The following is a 20133-nucleotide window of genomic DNA, read 5'->3' on the forward strand; positions in this document are numbered from 1 at the left end:
CCGCCTAACTAATGTAACTACATAAAAACTAATTTTAAGATGCTAAGCGCTCCGATTATAATTGCCATCAATTCTACCAATCAAATTGAAGTACCGGCATTAAAAGGCACCGACATAGTAATGCGAGTAGAGCTTGACAAAGGCTTGTAAGCCGAAACGCGTTGCTCCTTTTCTTCCCTTGTGAGGATCCGTAGTTACCTGAAACTACACGCTGCCTAAACCCAGACGCTGTCAATAACGCCATCCGGCAAAATTGCATACAAATAGGATTCACTGCTGTGCAAGGACACCCGGGCGGTAGAAAAAGAAACTGGCAGAAGTGTCTGCAAACACCCACCAACCACAACCGGGCTGTAAGAGGAATACAGCAACCGAGACCGGCACCCAGAGAGCTGCTAGACACCCTCCGGTGTAAGTAAAAAGCGTAAATACCTTACCTGAACAATTGATTTGCTTTTGACAAGTCCATTTCTTGTCTCACATATCCCCATGCATTAGGATTGAAGAGCATTGCAGGGAAAATACAACTTTAAATTGACTCTCTAAAATTGACTGTTTGAACTTTGAAGTATATATTGCTCTTTATATCAAGTTTACTACACTGTGTTATTCTGTACACTTGCTCCTATTGCAAGTTGATTGCATATCTAATGGCCATTTAACTGTATGGTCTCCTGCATTTTATCTTTGTTCTTTATGCATCCTTGTTTTTTATGCATCTTTGTTAGAAGCTGTGTTTTTATTTTATTTTTTTTGTAACACATATTATTATTTTAACATATATATCTGTATAGAGTCTATTTTAATTATTTTTATATATGAATTTTGATCATTAAAATTAACATTTTAGCCATCTTATCTTTATATATACAAATTGGACCATTACTCACATACGGCTAGATTTGGAGTTTGGCGGTAAAAGGGCTGTTAACGCTCCGCGGGTTTTTTTCTGGCCGCACCATAAATTTAACTCTGGTATCGAGAGTTAAAACAAATGCTGCGTTAGGCTCCAAAAAAGGAGCGTAGAGCATATTTAGCGCAAATGCAACTCTCGATACCAGAGTTGCTTACGGACGCGGCCGGCCTCAAAAACGTGCTCGTGCACGATTCTCCCATAGGAAACAATGGGGCTGTTTGAGCTGAAAAAAAACCTAACACCTGCAAAAAAGCAGCGTTCAGCTCCTAACGCAGCCCCATTGTTTCCTATGGGGAAACACTTCCTACGTCTGCACCTAACACTCTAACATGTACCCCGAGTCTAAACACCCCTAACCTTACACTTATTAACCCCTAATCTGCCGCCCCCGCTATCGCTGACCCCTGCATTACACTTTTAACCCCTAATCTGCCGCTCCGTAAACCGCCGCCACCTACGTTATCCCTATGTACCCCTAATCTGCTGCCCTAACATCGCCGACCCCTATGTTATATTTATTAACCCCTAATCTGCCCCCCACAACGTCGCCGACACCTACCTACACTTATTAACCCCTAATCTGCCGAGCGGACCGCACCGCTACTATAATAAAGTTATTAACCCCTAATCCGCCTCACTAACCCTATCATAAATAGTATTAACCCCTAATCTGCCCTCCCTAACATCGCCGACACCTACCTTCAATTATTAACCCCTAATCTGCCGACCGGAGCTCACCGCTATTCTAATAAATGTATTAACCCCTAAAGCTAAGTCTAACCCTAACACTAACACCCCCCTAAGTTAAATATAATTTTTATCTAACGAAATAAATTAACTCTTATTAAATAAATGATTCCTATTTAAAGCTAAATACTTACCTGTAAAATAAATCCTAATATAGCTACAATATAAATTACATTTATATTATAGCTATTTTAGGATTAATATTTATTTTACAGGTAACTTTGTATTTATTTTAACCAGGTACAATAGCTATTAAATAGTTAAGAACTATTTAATAGTTACCTAGTTAAAATAATTACAAATTTACCTGTAAAATAAATCCTAACCTAAGATATAATTAAACCTAACACTACCCTATCAATAAAATAATTAAATAAAATACCTACAATTACCTACAATTAACCTAACACTACACTATCAATAAATTAATTAAACACAATTGCTACAAATAAATACAATTAAATAAACTATCTAAAGTACAAAAAATAAAAAAGAACTAAGTTACAGAAAATAAAAAAATATTTACAAACATAAGAAAAATATTACAACAATTTTAAACTAATTACACCTACTCTAAGCCCCCTAATAAAATAACAAAGACCCCCAAAATAAAAAATTCCCTACCCTATTCTAAAATACAAAAATTACAAGCTCTTTTACCTTACCAGCCCTGAACAGGGCCCTTTGCGGGGCATGCCCCAAGAATTTCAGCTCTTTTGCCTGTAAAAAAAAACATACAATACCCCCCCCCCAACATTACAACCCACCACCCACATACCCCTAATCTAACCCAAACCCCCCTTAAATAAACCTAACACTAAGCCCCTGATGATCTTCCTACCTTGTCTTCACCATGCCAGGTTCACCGATCCGTCCTGGCTCCAAGATCTTCATCCAACCCAAGCGGGGGTTGGCGATCCATAATCCGGTGCTCCAAAGTCTTCCTCCTATCCGGCAAGAAGAGGACATCCGGACCGGCAAACATCTTCTCCAAGCGGCATCTTCTATGTTCTTCCATCCGATGACGACCGGCTCCATCTTGAAGACCTCCAGCGCGGATCCATCCTCTTCTTCCGACGACTAGACGACGAATGACGGTTCCTTTAAGGGACGTCATCCAAGATGGCGTCCCTCGAATTCCGATTGGCTGATAGGATTCTATCAGCCAATCGGAATTAAGGTAGGAATTTTCTGATTGGCTGATGGAATCAGCCAATCAGAATCAAGTTCAATCCGATTGGCTGATCCAATCAGCCAATCAGATTGAGCTCGCATTGTATTGGCTGATCGGAACAGCCAATAGAATGCGAGCTCAATCTGATTGGCTGATTGGATCAGCCAATCGGATTGAACTTGATTCTGATTGGCTGATTCCATCAGCCAATCAGAAAATTCCTACCTTAATTCCGATTGGCTGATAGAATCCTATCAGCCAATCGGAATTCGAGGGACGCCATCTTGGATGACGTCCCTTAAAGGAACCGTCATTCGTCGTCTAGTCGTCGGAAGAAGAGGATGGATCCGCGCTGGAGGTCTTCAAGATGGAGCCGGTCGTCATCGGATGGAAGAACATAGAAGATGCCGCTTGGAGAAGATGTTTGCCGGTCCGGATGTCCTCTTCTTGCCGGATAGGAGGAAGACTTTGGAGCACCGGATTATGGATCGCCAACCCCCGCTTGGGTTGGATGAAGATCTTGGAGCCAGGACGGATCGGTGAACCTGGCATGGTGAAGACAAGGTAGGAAGATCATCAGGGGCTTAGTGTTAGGTTTATTTAAGGGGGGTTTGGGTTAGATTAGGGGTATGTGGGTGGTGGGTTGTAATGTTGGGGGGGGGGTATTGTATGTTTTTTTTTACAGGCAAAAGAGCTGAAATTCTTGGGGCATGCCCCGCAAAGGGCCCTGTTCAGGGCTGGTAAGGTAAAAGAGCTTGTAATTTTTGTATTTTAGAATAGGGTAGGGAATTTTTTATTTTGGGGGTCTTTGTTATTTTATTAGGGGGCTTAGAGTAGGTGTAATTAGTTTAAAATTGTTGTAATATTTTTCTTATGTTTGTAAATATTTTTTTATTTTCTGTAACTTAGTTCTTTTTTATTTTTTGTACTTTAGATAGTTTATTTAATTGTATTTATTTGTAGCAATTGTGTTTAATTAATTTATTGATAGTGTAGTGTTAGGTTAATTGTAGGTAATTGTAGGTATTTTATTTAATTATTTTATTGATAGGGTAGTGTTAGGTTTAATTATATCTTAGGTTAGGATTTATTTTACAGGTAAATTTGTAATTATTTTAACTAGGTAACTATTAAATAGTTCTTAACTATTTAATAGCTATTGTACCTGGTTAAAATAAATACAAAGTTACCTGTAAAATAAATATTAATCCTAAAATAGCTATAATATAATTATAATTTATATTGTAGCTATATTAGGATTTATTTTACAGGTAAGTATTTAGCTTTAAATAGGAATAAGTTATTTAATAAGAGTTAATTTATTTCGTTAGATAAAAATTATATTTAACTTAGGGGGGTGTTAGTGTTAGGGTTAGACTTAGCTTTAGGGGTTAATACATTTATTAGAATAGCGGTGAGCTCCGGTCGGCAGATTAGGGGTTAATAATTGAAGGTAGGTGTCGGCGATGTTAGGGAGGGCAGATTAGGGGTTAATACTATTTATGATAGGGTTAGTGAGGCGGATTAGGGGTTAATAACTTTATTATAGTAGCGCTCAGGTCCGCTCGGCAGATTAGGGGTTAATAAGTGTAGGTAGGTGTCGGCGACGTTGTGGGGGGCAGATTAGGGGTTAATAAATATAACATAGGGGTCGGCGATGTTAGGGGCAGCAGATTAGGGGTACATAGGGATAACGTAGGTGGCGGCGATTTGCGGTCGGAAGATTAGGGGTTAATTATTTTAAGTAGCTTGCGGCGACGTTGTGTGGGGCAAGTTAGGGGTTAATAAATATAATATAGGGGTCGGCGGGGTTAGGGGCAGCAGATTAGGGGTACATAAGTATAACGTAGGTGGCGGTCGGCAGATTAGGGGTTAAAAATTTTAATCGAGTGGCGGCGATGTGGGGGGACCTCGGTTTAGGGGTACATAGGTAGTTTATGGGTGTTAGTGTAGTTTAGGGTACAGTAGTTAAGAGCTTTATAAACCGGCGTTAGCCAGAAAGCTCTTAACTCCTGCTTTTTTCAGGCGGCTGGAATCTTGTCGTTAGAGCTCTAACGCTCACTGCAGAAACGACTCTAAATACCGGCGTTAGAAAGATCCCATTGAAAAGATAGGCTACGCAAATGGCGTAGGGGGATCTGCGGTATGGAAAAGTCGCGGCTGTAAAGTGAGCGTTAGACCCTTTAATCACTGACTCCAAATACCAGCGGGCGGCCAAAACCAGCGTTAGGAGCCTCTAACGCTGGTTTTGACGGCTACCGCCGAACTCTAAATCTAGGCCATAGTCATTAATGATTATTTTAGCTTTCCTTCAAGCGCCACAGATTTTTTTAGTATTGTTTGAGTGTCTTTAGGGACTCCCTACAACCTAAATAATTCCCCCAATAATCTCTCCAAGGTGTTTTTTAGGAGATATTCACCTTTGTCTGTAGGCTTATAATCATTTTGTATTGCTAGCGCATTCTTCTGCACACACAACTGATACATTACAAAAGTGCACTATTAAATTTTTTATTTAAAAATCATACTAATCAAATAATTAAACCATTGACACAAAAATACACAGGAAACAAAATTGTATTGTAAAGGAGCATCAAAAATGGTAACAACATTTTTCATTAAAAATCGTATTTTGTCAAAAACTTAAAATTTGAATGCATATTACACAGGAATAAATCACATGCACGGAGTAAATCATAAATTAAGGACACTGGATGTGCAAAAAACACACCAAAATTTGTACTTAGAAGTACAAAATACAAAGCGTAATTGTTGTTTTTTCATAAATGAGATAAACCTGGGCATTCCATGGGCATCTATAAGATTTTCTCTCAAATCCCAGCGTAATTATCTCAACATTTTATCCCTACAAATCTCATTGTTTTTTTCTCACAAAGGAAAAGGTGGCAAGGTGGTGACAAAATACTAAAATACTTAATACCCTAATAGAAAAACACATGCATTCAAAAATATAGGCGAGAGTAAGATGCTATATGCAGAAAGCAACATAATGTGATTTATATTGGCTGCAGGATTTAATTTTGTAAGTGCGCCCTCGCACACTGTTAACTTCGCCCTACACAGTAAAGTTTCCCTCTCCAGCGAGCTCCATTAATTTCAATAGGAGACATCTCGCCACTTGCAGGGACTGCCCTTTTTAAAACAAATTCCATCAGGACAGCCCCTGCGAGGGTCAGCGTAAAAAGCCACGTCTGAACTGGACAGTTTAGATAATCAACCCCATAGTTACTGCTGAAGCTAGAGAAGTTGGTGATGAATATAAAGCTATATCTGACATAGTCTTATCACTAACTGTAAGTATGAATTCTGATCAATTTCTTTGTCTGACATATCTAGGTTTATTCAACAGAAAACTCAAGCATATTATCAATCTTTCCACAATACATTTTTTACACAATTGGGAAAAAAATTCTGTTCAATTATATAAATATTCAGTAGTAATTTGTATGCTATTTGCAGAGTTGCCTTCCATTAACACATATTGGGCATTTTACTAGTACCATCAACTGCTTTATTGTTTCTTTTGAACATTTTAAACATTGAAAATTAAACATGTTTTTTATTTGATTTAAACAGGTTAATTGTTTAACCCTATCTAACAAAGTAAAAATAAGCGGAATAGGTATGACCATATTAAAAAGATGTAAATACAAAACATACACGTAAATATATATGGAGCTTTCTCCTGTCAGCCAGAACTCATGCTACTTCAGTAGAAAATATGGTATAATAGTCAATGGTTTAGAAAGCAGGGATTAAAAAACTTTTTGTAACAGGGATATTTTACACTTGAGAATATATCACTGATAGAGATACTAAATTAATTAAGTTTGGGTTAGCTTTAGATTGGTTATTTAAATTACAATTAATGACAATACATTTATTTATAGAATTTTGTGCTCAAAATGTAATATCCCACAAAAATTTCAAATTAAATAAATTGCATTAAGAAAAATACGGTGAACATTTATTCATTTTGCTAAGATTAATACCATATAAAAATTAGTATAACACAAAACTATGACTGAATTATAAAAGAAAAAGGTTTTTTATTTTATTGTTTCTATCTTATGTAAATCACTTCTTTTGTTACCCGAAATAAACTGTGGGCAATACATATATCATATCACAGTAGAGTTGCTGCAAAGCTATATATGTGATATTATGTATTTCAATGACCACTAAGGGTAATATGATGAAAAATTACTTGCTCTCATAAATTATTTTCCAAAGGAGGAGAGGGAATAATGGTATAACAAATTGCAAAGAGTAATAGCTCACCTTCCACCCGGAGACAAGAACCTTCAGGCGTTAACGGCAGGAAACTCGGATCCAACCGAGTCTACTCATGGACCCACAAAATTCAAACTCCACAGTCCATTTGGAGTACACTGCCTGCCGTACCATGCGCCCACATCCAATTCCTTCTGGGTACGTTACCACCCACGTGGCCAAACAATCACATGCGGTGCAAAGTCCAATGGGAGCAAGTCGGCTATTCCAGAACACGGACTGATCTTCTGGCGATAATATAAACGTGAGCAAAGAAACAAGAGTGATCCGTCCGTGTACAAATAAAAGATTTTTTATTTCCACAGGTTAAAATTGGTGTTTTTGTACTTTTACATACTTTTGTACATATATATATATATATATATATATATATATATATATATATATATATATATATATATATATATATAGGCAAAACTATTTTGTCAATATGTTGATATGTATTTATTTATTTATTTATTTATTTACATCAGTTATTGTATTTTTGAACAAAAATTAATTATGGATATTATATGAAGGATTGTGTGTGTTGCATCAGGCTAAGGACAGCATATTTAACATAATGCAGCAGTCAATAACAGAGCCAATAAAAGTGTAATCTTAGAATTGACCTTGGCCTGGTCCAACACAGATATCTTCAATTGTGCATTATATATCTGTATGCATGAGTATATGTCTTTAACTTATATACACAATAACTAAGAGACATATGAGTTATCCATTGTTTTTGATTTGTAGCAATTTGGTATGTATGTAAGATTGTTAACTTGCTGAGTTACTTTTTGTTAAATAAAGAAGCACCATTAACAATAGAAGATAACTCGGATGTCTAAAATGATTTCAATATAACATCCCGCTTTCTCTCTCTGCATCATTGCTATCAACTTACATTTTCTGGATATTTTGTCATATGCCCTTTATTATTCTATATGTTGTCTTTATACAGGGAGTGCAGAATTATTAGGCAAATGAGTATTTTGACCACATCATCCTCTTTATGCATGTTGTCTTACTCCAAGCTGTATAGGCTCGAAAGCCTACTACCAATTAAGCATATTAGGTGATGTGCATCTCTGTAATGAGAAGGGGTGTGGTCTAATGACATCAACACCCTATATCAGGTGTGCATAATTATTAGGCAACTTCCTTTCCTTTGACAAAATGGGTCAAAAGAAGGACTTGACAGGCTCAGAAAAGTCAAAAATAGTGAGATATCTTGCAGAGGGATGCAGCACTCTTAAAATTGCAAAGCTTCTGAAGCGTGATCATCGAACAATCAAGCGTTTCATTCAAAATAGTCAACAGGGTCGCAAGAAGCATGTGGAAAAACCAAGGCGCAAAATAACTGCCCATGAACTGAGAAAAGTCAAGCGTGCAGCTGCCAAGATGCCACTTGCCACCAGTTTGGCCATATTTCAGAGCTGCAACATCACTGGAGTGCCCAAAAGCACAAGGTGTGCAATACTCAGAGACATGGCCAAGGTAAGAAAGGCTGAAAGACGACCACCACTGAACAAGACACACAAGCTGAAACGTCAAGACTGGGCCAAGAAATATCTCAAGACTGATTTTTCTAAGGTTTTATGGACTGATGAAATGAGAGTGAGTCTTGATGAGCCAGATGGATGGGCCCGTGGCTGGATTTGTAAAGGGCAGAGAGCTCCAGTTCGACTCAGACGCCAGCAAGGTGGAGGTGAGTACTGGTTTGGGCTGGTATCATCAAAGATGAGCTTGTGGGGCCTTTTCGGGTTGAGGATGGAGTCAAGCTCAACTCCCAGTCCTACTGCCAGTTTCTGGAAGACACCTTCTTCAAGCAGTGGTACAGGAAGAAGTCTGCATCCTTCAAGAAAAACATGATTTTCATGCAGGACAATGCTCCATCACACGTGTCCAAGTACTCCACAGCGTGGCTGGCAAGAAAGGGTATAAAAGAAGAAAATCTAATGACATGGCCTCCTTGTTCACCTGATCTGAACCCCATTGAGAACCTGTGGTCCATCATCAAATGTGAGATTTACAAGGAGGGAAAACAGTACACCTCTCTGAACAGTGTCTGGGAGGCTGTGGTTGCTGCTGCACGCAATGTTGATGGTGAACAGATCAAAACACTGACAGAATCCATGGATGGCAGGCTTTTGAGTGTTCTTGCAAAGAAAGGTGGCTATATAGGTCACTGATTTGTTTTTGTTTTGTTTTTGAATGTCAGAAATGTATATTTGTGAATGTTGAGATGTTATATTGGTTTCACTGGTAAAAATAAATAATTGAAATGGGTATATATTTGTTTTTTGTTAAGTTGCCTAATAATTATGCACAGTAATAGTCACCTGCACACTCAGATATCCCCCTAAAATAGCTAAAACTAAAAACAAACTAAAAACTACTTCCAAAAATATTCAGCTTTGATATTAATGAGTTTTTTGGGTTCATTGAGAACATGGTTGTTGTTCAATAATAAAATTAATCCTCAAAAATACAACTTGCCTAATAATTCTGCACTCCCTGTACATTCTGATGATATTGTATATATACATTGTATTTTTCCGGTTGCAGGTAGGAAGATTTAATACGTATCTAGAAGTATTTTTATTCTGGATAGCACTGTCACTATGCATTAATTGTTAGAGGGTGTTTTCTTAAAATTTTAAATTGTTATTAACCAATGAATGCTCTTCTATGTTTTTTAGTAGGGGCAGTATGGCAGATAGTTCAGGCTATGATTACGGCTTTTGCCGAAATGCGGAAATCTATCTGACACACTACACCCTTCAACATTGTACCAGGGACTCTGAGGTCCTATTTTAACCTGTGGAAATATAGAATCTTTTATTTGTACGCAGACGGATCGCTCTTGTTTCTTTGCTCAACAATACATATATCACTCAAGTAACATTTTTACCCTTAATAAAATATTTTTAATTTAGCATGCAAGATGAAGTTACAATATCTTTCTTTCTTTCTTTCTTTCGCAATATTTTGTTTCCTTACGGCTAGATTACGAGTTTTGCGTTATGGTGCAGTACGACTTTTAACGCTAACAAATTGGCCATTACACTGGAAAGGCCAGGAACGCATATTACGAGTCGTGTCAGTATAGCTATACTGCTAGCATTTTAACCTATAACGTAACTCAAAAAATGTGTGAGATTTTCATAACGCCGGTACTACAGGTTGTCCGTTCAGGATAAAATGCTTGTGTTACAGATCATCCCGACACAATCCATACTGACATCTGAGACCAGTAGTTATGGATTTTGCAAAACAAATAGTAAAACCCACCACCCAACCTACTCCCCAAAATAAAAAACCTAAGTCTAAAACAAACCTAAGCTACCCATTACCCCTAAATGGGCATTTGTATGGGCATTGCCCTTAAAAGGGCATTCAGCTCTTTTATCTTCATCCCGGCTGTGGCGGTGACCGCATGAAGAGGATGCTCCACGCAGGATGTCTTCAAGGATAGCTCCGCACCACCGGGATGAAGATGTCCCAGAGATGGGTGAAGGCGTCACCCTCTTGATGAAGACTTCTCCCAGTCTGGATTAAAATGGATGTCCCAACATCAGGAACCGTGAGTAGATATTCTGGGGTTAGTGACAGGTTTTTTTTCTTTTTTTTGGGTGTTTTGTTTTTTAGATTAGGGTTTTGGGCAATTGTAAAACAGTTGAATGCCCATTTAAAGGGCAGTGCAAAAGAAATGAATGCCCTTTTAAGGGCAATGCCCATACAAATGCCCCTTTAGGGGCAATGGGTAGCTTAGGTTTTTTTTAGTTAGGTTTTTTATTTTGGGGGGTTGGTTGGGTGGTGGGTTTTACTGTTCGGGGGACTTTGTATTTTTTTACAGGTAAAAGAGCTGTTTAATTTAGGGTAATGTCAGTATATAAAACTTGAATCTTTATTGGAACCAATTAAAAATTAATGGAAGAATACAGCATACAGAGTGAGCGTAGCACTTAGCTTATGCGTTTCGGCTAGCAAGCCGTAATCATAGCCTATAGTGCTGTGCTCACCTCTGATATTTAAGAATAAAAGAAAAAAAGCCATTGGCTCAGAATCAATTGAATTAATTAATTAGTTAAGAACACCTGTGCGCTACTCTGTTAACCCTGTAATGCCTGATCCTGTATAAGAAGGGAGCAAAACAAATACTCCTGACACAAGATATATAGAAACATTCAATGTACAAAATCTAACTAGAATGGCAATGTGGGATAAAAATTAATATGAAATAATCAGTGTATGTTCACTGCATATAATAAACAACTAATGTTTGTGATATTAATAAATGTAAAAATTGGTAAATAAAGATGTATAGAAATCTCATGCAATGTGTAAAAACTTAAGTAATCTATAATGTACGCTAGGTAGACAAACTGTAAAACTTAAATAGATACCACCCATTTTTTTACCAACAACATCATAGGATGATATAGTACACTATCAAGTGAAGTTGGTATTAGGGATAAAAGCTGACCAATTCATGTTTCTCCTATTCCCAAAAAATTATCATGTCAAATTTTGAGTTTAATCCTTTAGGCACCCTAGTTTCTAGTTTGAAAATCCAGAAGATTTCTCTTTTGGCTAAAAGATGGTCTAGGTTGCCACCCCTTTTTGGCAGAACTACCTTCTCGATAGCACACCATCTGATGGTGTTTAAATTACCATCATGGGTTTTTGCAAAATGTTGCACCAATGGAGTGGATGCCTTGCCCAAACTTATAGTGGAGAGATGTTCTCTGATCCTTGAATTCATGTCTCTTGACGTGAGACCAATATATTGCATTTTACACTGAATACATGTAATGAGATATATGACTTAATTGGTTCTGCAATTTAAACATGAATGTATGTCAAATTTCTTGCCATTTGCCATTGACTCAAAATATTTGGTGATCTGGACATATTCACATGGGCGACAATGATTGCTACTACATTGTCAGGGTGCCAGGAATCAGACTGAGACGAGAAGTGCAAAAATAATCACACCTTTATTCATAGCAAAAAAATAATAAAAAGTCCACAAGTCAAATAACAAGCCAGGAGTCAAAACCAGAGCTGGTAGTCAGACGAGCCGAGTCAGGAGCCAAAGCAAATAGTCAGACGAGCCGGAATCAGGAACAAGGAAAACAGCAGAGTCAGGAACAAGCCAGGGATCAGGAACCAGGAAAGACGTCAGGCAGCCAGGTAATACACAGGAACTCTCACAAACAGGTCTGAGACAACGCAAAGGCAAAGCAAACAGAATAGAGGCCCTTTAAATAATAAGTGATGACATCACAATTCTGAGAGAGTCTGGCCATAAAAGGAAGTGTAGGAAATGAGCAGCATCCCCCACAATGCACCATAGTCAGGAAGAGAGGTGAGTAAAATGGCTGCCAGCAGCATATGGCAAACAACAGGGAAAAACCCTGACACACATCTATACATCCCTACATGTTTCAGCCAAGAGCTGTTAGTGCTTGGTGACCTATTCAATTGTGTAGGTGCCAAAAGTGTACCAAGGGTTTTGCTTTTTTTGTATGAACATCTGATACCTTTGTCCACTACCTTGTTAAGATGATCATCTGCAGCCAAAAGTGAGAATTTTTTTCTCACTATTTTGCAGATGTCATAGTATTGGGCACTGAATTCAGTTACAAAATTTACTCCATCAAACCTATTTCTGTTGGAACCCCTCCTCTTATCAGCTCCAAGCAACTGGTCTCTTGGAACAAAATCAACAACTGATTGAGCTCTGATAATGTCTTGATTGGGATATTTCCTCTCTCTTAAACGCTTGCTGAGATCCGAAGCGTCTTTCTGATATTCAGAGGGGTTAGAACAATTGCGTTTAAGCCTGATGAATTGGCCTTTCGCTATTGCAAACCTAATTTGCTTTGGGTGACTTTATCAGTTGTACCTTTTAGCAACAGGTCCAGAAAATTAATTTCTACTGGATTCATCTCACAAGTGAACCTCAGACCCACATCATTCAAATTAAGGAAGTTCATGAACTGCCCAATTTCCTCAGTCTCCCCTCTCCAAACTAAGAGCAAGTCGTCAATGTACCTATAGTACAACTCTATTCTATCTCTATACGGATTGCTATCTCCATAGATGCGGCCCAGCTCCCACCAGCCAAGATACAGATTGGCATAAGATGGAGCAAACTTAGCCCCCATGGGCGTGCCACATCTCTGGAGATAGCAATCCCCCTCAAACTGAAAGAAATTATGAGTGAGGAGGAACTTAATCACTCTTAAAATGTAGGCCTGGAACTCAGTAGTGAAATCTGAATAGGTCAACAAAAAGAAATGTATTGCCTCTAGGCCTTTGTCATGTTGGATGGAAGAATATAACGCCACCACATCGACAGTTAACCAAGTATAGCCGCTGTCCCATTTGAATTTCTGGATAATGTTAATAACATGTTTGGTGTCTTTCAAATGTGATGCCAACTGGACTACAAAATGCTGTAATATAGAATCAATCCACTGTGAAAGATAAACATTGAACCGATTCCACCCACAATAGGCCTCCCCTGTACCTTTGTCAGGGTTTTGTGTACTTTTGAAAGATGATGGAAACAGGGGGTCCTGGGAAATTGAACATCCAAATAAGCCAAGGTCTGGTCATCCAGGAACCCCTGTTCCCTACAATCATCCAAAATCTGTCTGAGTTCATGTTGATAGACTCTAGTAGGATCCCTATCAAGTTTCAAATAATCGTGTAGATTATGCAACTGGCGGAAAGCCTCAGATATATAATCTGTCTTATTCATGACCACTACCGCACCGCCTTTATCTGCGGTGCGTATTACCAAGTTATCATTATCTTGAAGATCCCTTAGGGCCTTTTTCTGTTTATTCATTAGATTTTGTTTGGTATTGGTACATGAACCAGCCAGATTGGTTAGATCCATTTCAACTGTCTGTTGGAATGTTTCTAATATATTCCCATGACTATGGGTAGGGTAAAAAGTAGATTTGTTTTTAAGAGAGACTGCTCTAGTTACTGTGCCTGAAGAATTTCTGGACTCATTCTCCAGTGATTGTAATGCAACCATATCACAGACTTCATTGAAGTCAAATAGAGTGTTTTCAACAGTCAGAGGTTGTGCAACACCATCCTCAAAGGTATGGTAATTTTCACCAAAATGTTTCTTTAATGTCAAATTTCTAATCAAGCGGTTAACATCCAATATAGTCTGGAATAAGTTAAAATTGCTTGTCGTTGAAAAACCTAAGCCAAGGGACAGTACCTGAAATTGTTCTGCAGATATTATTTCAGAGGAGAGATTGATAACATTGTTCCTCATTTGTACCTTGTTTGTGGGCGGTTACCCCTGAGCTGATATCTCCCTCACACATCCTGAGTTTGTTGTGCTCCCCCTGTTTGATCTTGGGTCTCTGAAAAAACATGTGGGAAAACCTGTTCAAGATCAGGGTACGAGGTCATGTATGGTGTAGAGTTTTGTGCTTGTTGTGACTGATGATGTGTCCCCTGTTTATATGTCAAAGTGGAGCCCTGTGCCTGTGAAGGCTTGTAGTGTGCCCCTTGTATTGTTCTTATTTGTTTGGGTCTAACAGTCAATTCACTAGCAGAAACTGTATTGAAACCTATATTCCTTGGAGTGCACACAGGTGGAATAACAGTAGTGGTGGGGGTAACTGCTGATAGGGCTGCTGCAGAGGTAGAGCAAGTTTTTCCCTCATCAGAGGAGTATTCTGTATGACTCCCTGAGAATGACACAGTTTTATTTGGTTTGTTGCCTCTACGTTTGCGGTTGCCCTTTTTCTTATTGTTAGGGAACTGTGTTCGTCTAAATTCCCCTCTTTTCTTACGGTTCCAGATATACACTGACTCCATTTGATAGTCAGATCTGTCTCTCAAATATTTAGAATTCTTATTTTCCATGACTAGACTCTTGCCACTAGCTACCATGCCTCTCAGGATTGTGTCAAATTTACCAAACTGTGGATCACTAATGCGCTTATCCATCTCAGTTTGTAAATCTGTTATTTCAATTTTTATCACATTCAGTTGTTTTAGTTTGTAATCTCTTAACATAACCATTAATCTAGAAGATCATTCAGACAAAATCAAATTCCAATTTTTAACAAAATCTTTTTCATTTTGATCAACATCAAATGTAGGGAATTTGAATAGTCTCAGTCCTCTGGGAATCATCCCCAATTCTAAATATTTATCAAATGTCCAGATATCCCACTGGATTTTACATTCTTTTAATAGTAGCAATTCCATGGATAAGGACAGGACTCCCTTGTCTTCTGAAAAAATATGCTCATAGTCTTGTACATTGTGCTCCCTAGCAGTTAGGGCATTAATGAGAAGTAGTCCCTATTTGATTGGACAGACTCCTCCTGCTGTTGATGAACTTCCATGTTACAGCTGTATCACAACACAAATAACTCCAACACCCTCAAATAATACTTCCAGGCCGTATCTAGTTAAACAGCCATACACATAAAGGATAGAGTGGTGTGAGTAAACTGAGTCTTTTGAAATACACCAAACATGTTATTAACATTATCCAGAAATTCAAATGGGACAGCGGCTATACTTGGTTAACTGTCGATGTGGTGGCGTTATATTCTTCCATCCCACATGACAAAGTCCTAGAGGCAATACATTTCCTTTTGTTGACCTATTCAGATTTCACTACTGAGTTCCAGGCCTACATTTTAAGAGTGATTAAGTTCCTCCTCACTCATAATTTCTTTCAGTTTGAGGGAGATTGCTATCTCCAGAGATGCGGCACAGCCATGGGGGCTAAATTTGCTCCATCTTATGCCAATCTGTATCTTGGCTGGTGGGAGCTGGGCCGCATCTATGGAGATAGCAATCCGTATAGAGATAGAATCAAGTTGTACTATAGGTACATTGACGACTTGCTCTTAGTTTGGAGAGGGGAGACTGAGGAAATTGGGCAGTTCATGAACTTCCTTAATTTGAATGATGTGGGTCTGAGGTTCACTTGTGAGATGAATCCAGTAGAAATTAATTTTCTGGACCTGTTGCTAAAAGGTACAACTGATAAAGTCACCCAAAGCAAATTAGGTTTGCAATAGCGAAAGGCCAATTCATCAGGCTTAAACGCAATTGTTCTAACCCCTCTGAATATCAGAAAGACGCTTCGGATCTCAGCAAGCGTTTAAGAGAGAGGAAATATCCCAATCAAGACATTATCAGAGCTCAATCAGTTGTTGATTTTGTTCCAAGAGACCAGTTGCTTGGAGCTGATAAGAGGAGGGGTTCCAACAGAAATAGGTTTGATGGAGTAAATTTTGTAACTGAATTCAGTGCCCAATACTATGACATCTGCAAAATAGTGAGAAAAAAATTCTCACTTTTGGCTGCAGATGATCATCTTAACAAGGTAGTGGACAAAGGTATCAGATCATACAAAAAAAGCAAAACCCTTGGTATACTTTTGGCAACTACACAATTGAAAAGGTCACCAAGCACTAACAGCTCTTGGCTGAAACATGTAGGGATGTATAGATGTGGTAGCAATCATTGTTGCCCATGTGAATATGTCCAGATCACCAAATATTTTGAGTCAATGGCAAATGGCAAGAAATTTGACATACATTCATGTTTAAATTGCAGAACCAATTATGTCATATATCTCATTACATGTATTCAGTGTAAAATGCAATATATTGGTCTCACGTCAAGAGACATGAATTCAAGGATCAGAGAACATCTCTCCACTATAAGTTTGGGCAAGACATCCACTCCATTGGTGCAACATTTTGCAAAAACCCATGATGGTAATTTAAACACCTTCAGATGGTGTGCTATCGAAAAGGTAGTTCTGCCAAAAAGGGGTGGCAACCTAGACCATCTTTTAGCCAAAAGAGAAATCTTCTGGATTTTCAAACTAGAAACTAGGGTGCCTAAAGGATTAAACTCAAAATTTGACATGAGAAATTTTTGGGAATAGGAGAAACATGAATTGGTCAGCTTTTATCCCTAATACCAACTTCACTTGATAGTATACTATATCATCCTATGATTTTGTTGGTAAAAAATGGGTGGTATCTATTTAAGTTTTACAGTTTGTCTACCTAGCGTACATTATAGATTACTTAAGTTTTTACACATTGCATGAGATTTCTATACATCTTTATTTACCTATTTTTTACATTTATTAATATCACAAACATTAGTTGTTTATTATATGCAGTGAACATACACTGATTATTTCATATTAATATTTATCCCACGTTGCCATTCTAGTTTGATTTTGTACATTGAATGTTTCTATATATTTTGTGTCAGGAGTATTTGTTTTGCCCCTTTCTTATACAGGCATTACAGGGTTAACAGAGTAGCGCACAGGTGTTCTTAACTAATGAATTAATTCAATTTATTCTGAGCCAATGGCTTTTTTTGTTTTGTTCTTAAATATCAGAGGTGAGCACAGCACTATAGGCTATGATTACGGCTTGCTAGCTGAAACGCGTAAGCCAAGTGCTGTACTCACTCTGTATGCTGTATTCTTCCATTCATTTTTAATTGGTTCCAATAAAGATTCAAGTTTTATATACTGGCTGGCGTGGATTGCATTCTTTCCTGTGGGTTCCATTGCTTAATCCAGAGATCCGTGCGGCCACACAGCTGTTCATTCCACGCTCTGTCTTAGGATCTAGCTGCAAGCACAAGTCACGAGTTACGTCACCTGGAAGTGCCGGTCACCTGAGGTTCGCTCTGTGTTGTAGACGCCGAGGGAGGTGGAGGGGACCGGGGAGTGGACAGCTCTCAACGATTTGAATCGGGGTCCCAGTATCTTCCAAAGATTGCAGAGTCACAGGTGGAGGGTAAGAGAGCACTGTTTGTGCCCACCCTTACGTGTATTACCAAGTTGGGATATATGTTGAATTGACGTTCACAGTTAGGAGACTTGTTAAAAGCATATCATTGATCCAGCAGTGAAAGTATTTGGGTTTGGAATGCAAAAGACTCAGTTTACTCACACCACTCTATCCTTTATGTGTATGACTGTTTAATTTAGGACAATGCCCTTTTAAGGGCTATTGGTAGATTATTGTAGGCTAGGGGGCATTTTATTTTGGAGGGGCTTTTTTTATTTTTATAGCGCTATTAGATTACGTGTAATTGTTTTTATTTTTGATAATTTTGATTATTATTTTTTGTAATTTCAGATTTTTTTTTTAGTGTTTTTTATTTTTCATAATTTAGTGTTTATTATTTTTTGTAATTTCAGATTTTTTTTTCTTTTCGTAATGTTAGTTTTTTTTTAGATTTGTAATTTAGATTTTTTAATTGGTAATTTTTTTTATTTTATTAGAATAGTAATGTTTGGTTAATTTATAGTTTAAACTTAGGTTTATTTTTATTTCACAGGTAAGTTATTATTTATTTAAATATAGTTATATTGTAATTTTAATTTAAAGTTAGGGGGTGTTAGGTTTAGGGGTTAATAGTTTAATTTAGTGTTTTGCGATGTGGGGGAGGAGCGGTTTAGAGGTTAATAGGTTTGATTAGTTGCGGCGATGTGGGAGGCGGGAGGTTTAGGGGTTAATAACTTTATTTAGTGGTGATGATGTCAGGGAGTGGTGGATTAGGGGTTAATAACTTTTATTTAGGTGTCTGCGATGTCGGGGGCGGCGGATTAGGGGTGTTTAGACTTGGGGTTTATGTTAGTGTGTTAGGTTTAAACGTAACTTTTATTTCCCCATAGACATCAATGGTCAATCATTGACTTAACCTATTTAATCAGCTAGTTCCCAGTAGTGCATTGTGGTTCCTGAGACTACCTACTTTTAATTTTACTCTTCAACAAAGGATACTAAGAGAACAAAGCAAATCAGATAATAGAAGTAAATTGCAAAATTGTTTAACATTGCACAATCTGAAAACTTAATATTTACTTTGCTGTCCCTTTGAAAATAGATTTTCTTTATTTAGATGGGAAGGGGAAATCATATTGTATTCTTAATTTAATTTAAATTATTTACTTAAGAATAAGATAAAAAATAACAAAATATACATTGTCAAGAATAAGTCGAAGCAATAAAAAATGAAATTTTTTATAATATGAAATAAAACCATACAACACACACAGTATTATTAATATTATGTTTTTATTGAAAGGATGTGTCTTGATTATATCGTTAGGACTAAAAAATCAAATAGCATTATATCTGCATTATTGTGTACTAAATAGCATTATTTAATAACTACAGTAGAGCCTATAATGCATTTTATTACGAACACTGTCAAAGTAAATTTAAAAAAAATGGTTATTCCAAATAATTGAAAAACAGTCTAGTATAAAAATAAAATATAAATAATTGTAATTAATAAAACAAACAATTAAAAACTTTAATTTGAAACAATCAGTATAGATATTACATATGTTTATTGGATTTAGATGAATGTGATAAATCTCACACAGTTGTCAGAAAACTTGTAATTATAGTAAAATATGTGTTATTGCTATATGTATTTACTTAAAATAATAATAATAATAATAATAGTAATTTCAATCAACAGTAATGTGTCAATAATTTACATCATATATATGTTGTTCCAATATTACTGTGTTTTCTGTTGAATATAATCTATTACATTACCTATATAAGTATTTTATAAATTAATTTAATGTATGCTGTTGGTATAAATCTTAAATATGCAAGAAAATCATTCAAAAGAAAGTATTTTATTTTCTAAAAGTATTCTTGGTTTTCATTCACATTTACTGTGATTTAAGAACTGTAAGTGATATATATGATTTTCACTTTCAGATGTTCTGCTTTTCTATGACTACCAGATGATTTGACAATCTTGTTATATATTTCATAAAAGTGAAGTCCATTTTTGACATATTTCTATCAGCAGACAAAAGAAAAGAAAACAATAAAAAAGACAGCATGAATTGTTTGAATGTATTTCCTTGAATATTGTCAAAGACATCAAACACATACAAGATAAATATGTTATTTCTAAAGAT

Source organism: Bombina bombina, chromosome 3 (assembly GCF_027579735.1).
Source record: "Bombina bombina isolate aBomBom1 chromosome 3, aBomBom1.pri, whole genome shotgun sequence".
NCBI classification, from domain to species: Eukaryota; Metazoa; Chordata; class Amphibia; order Anura; family Bombinatoridae; genus Bombina; species Bombina bombina.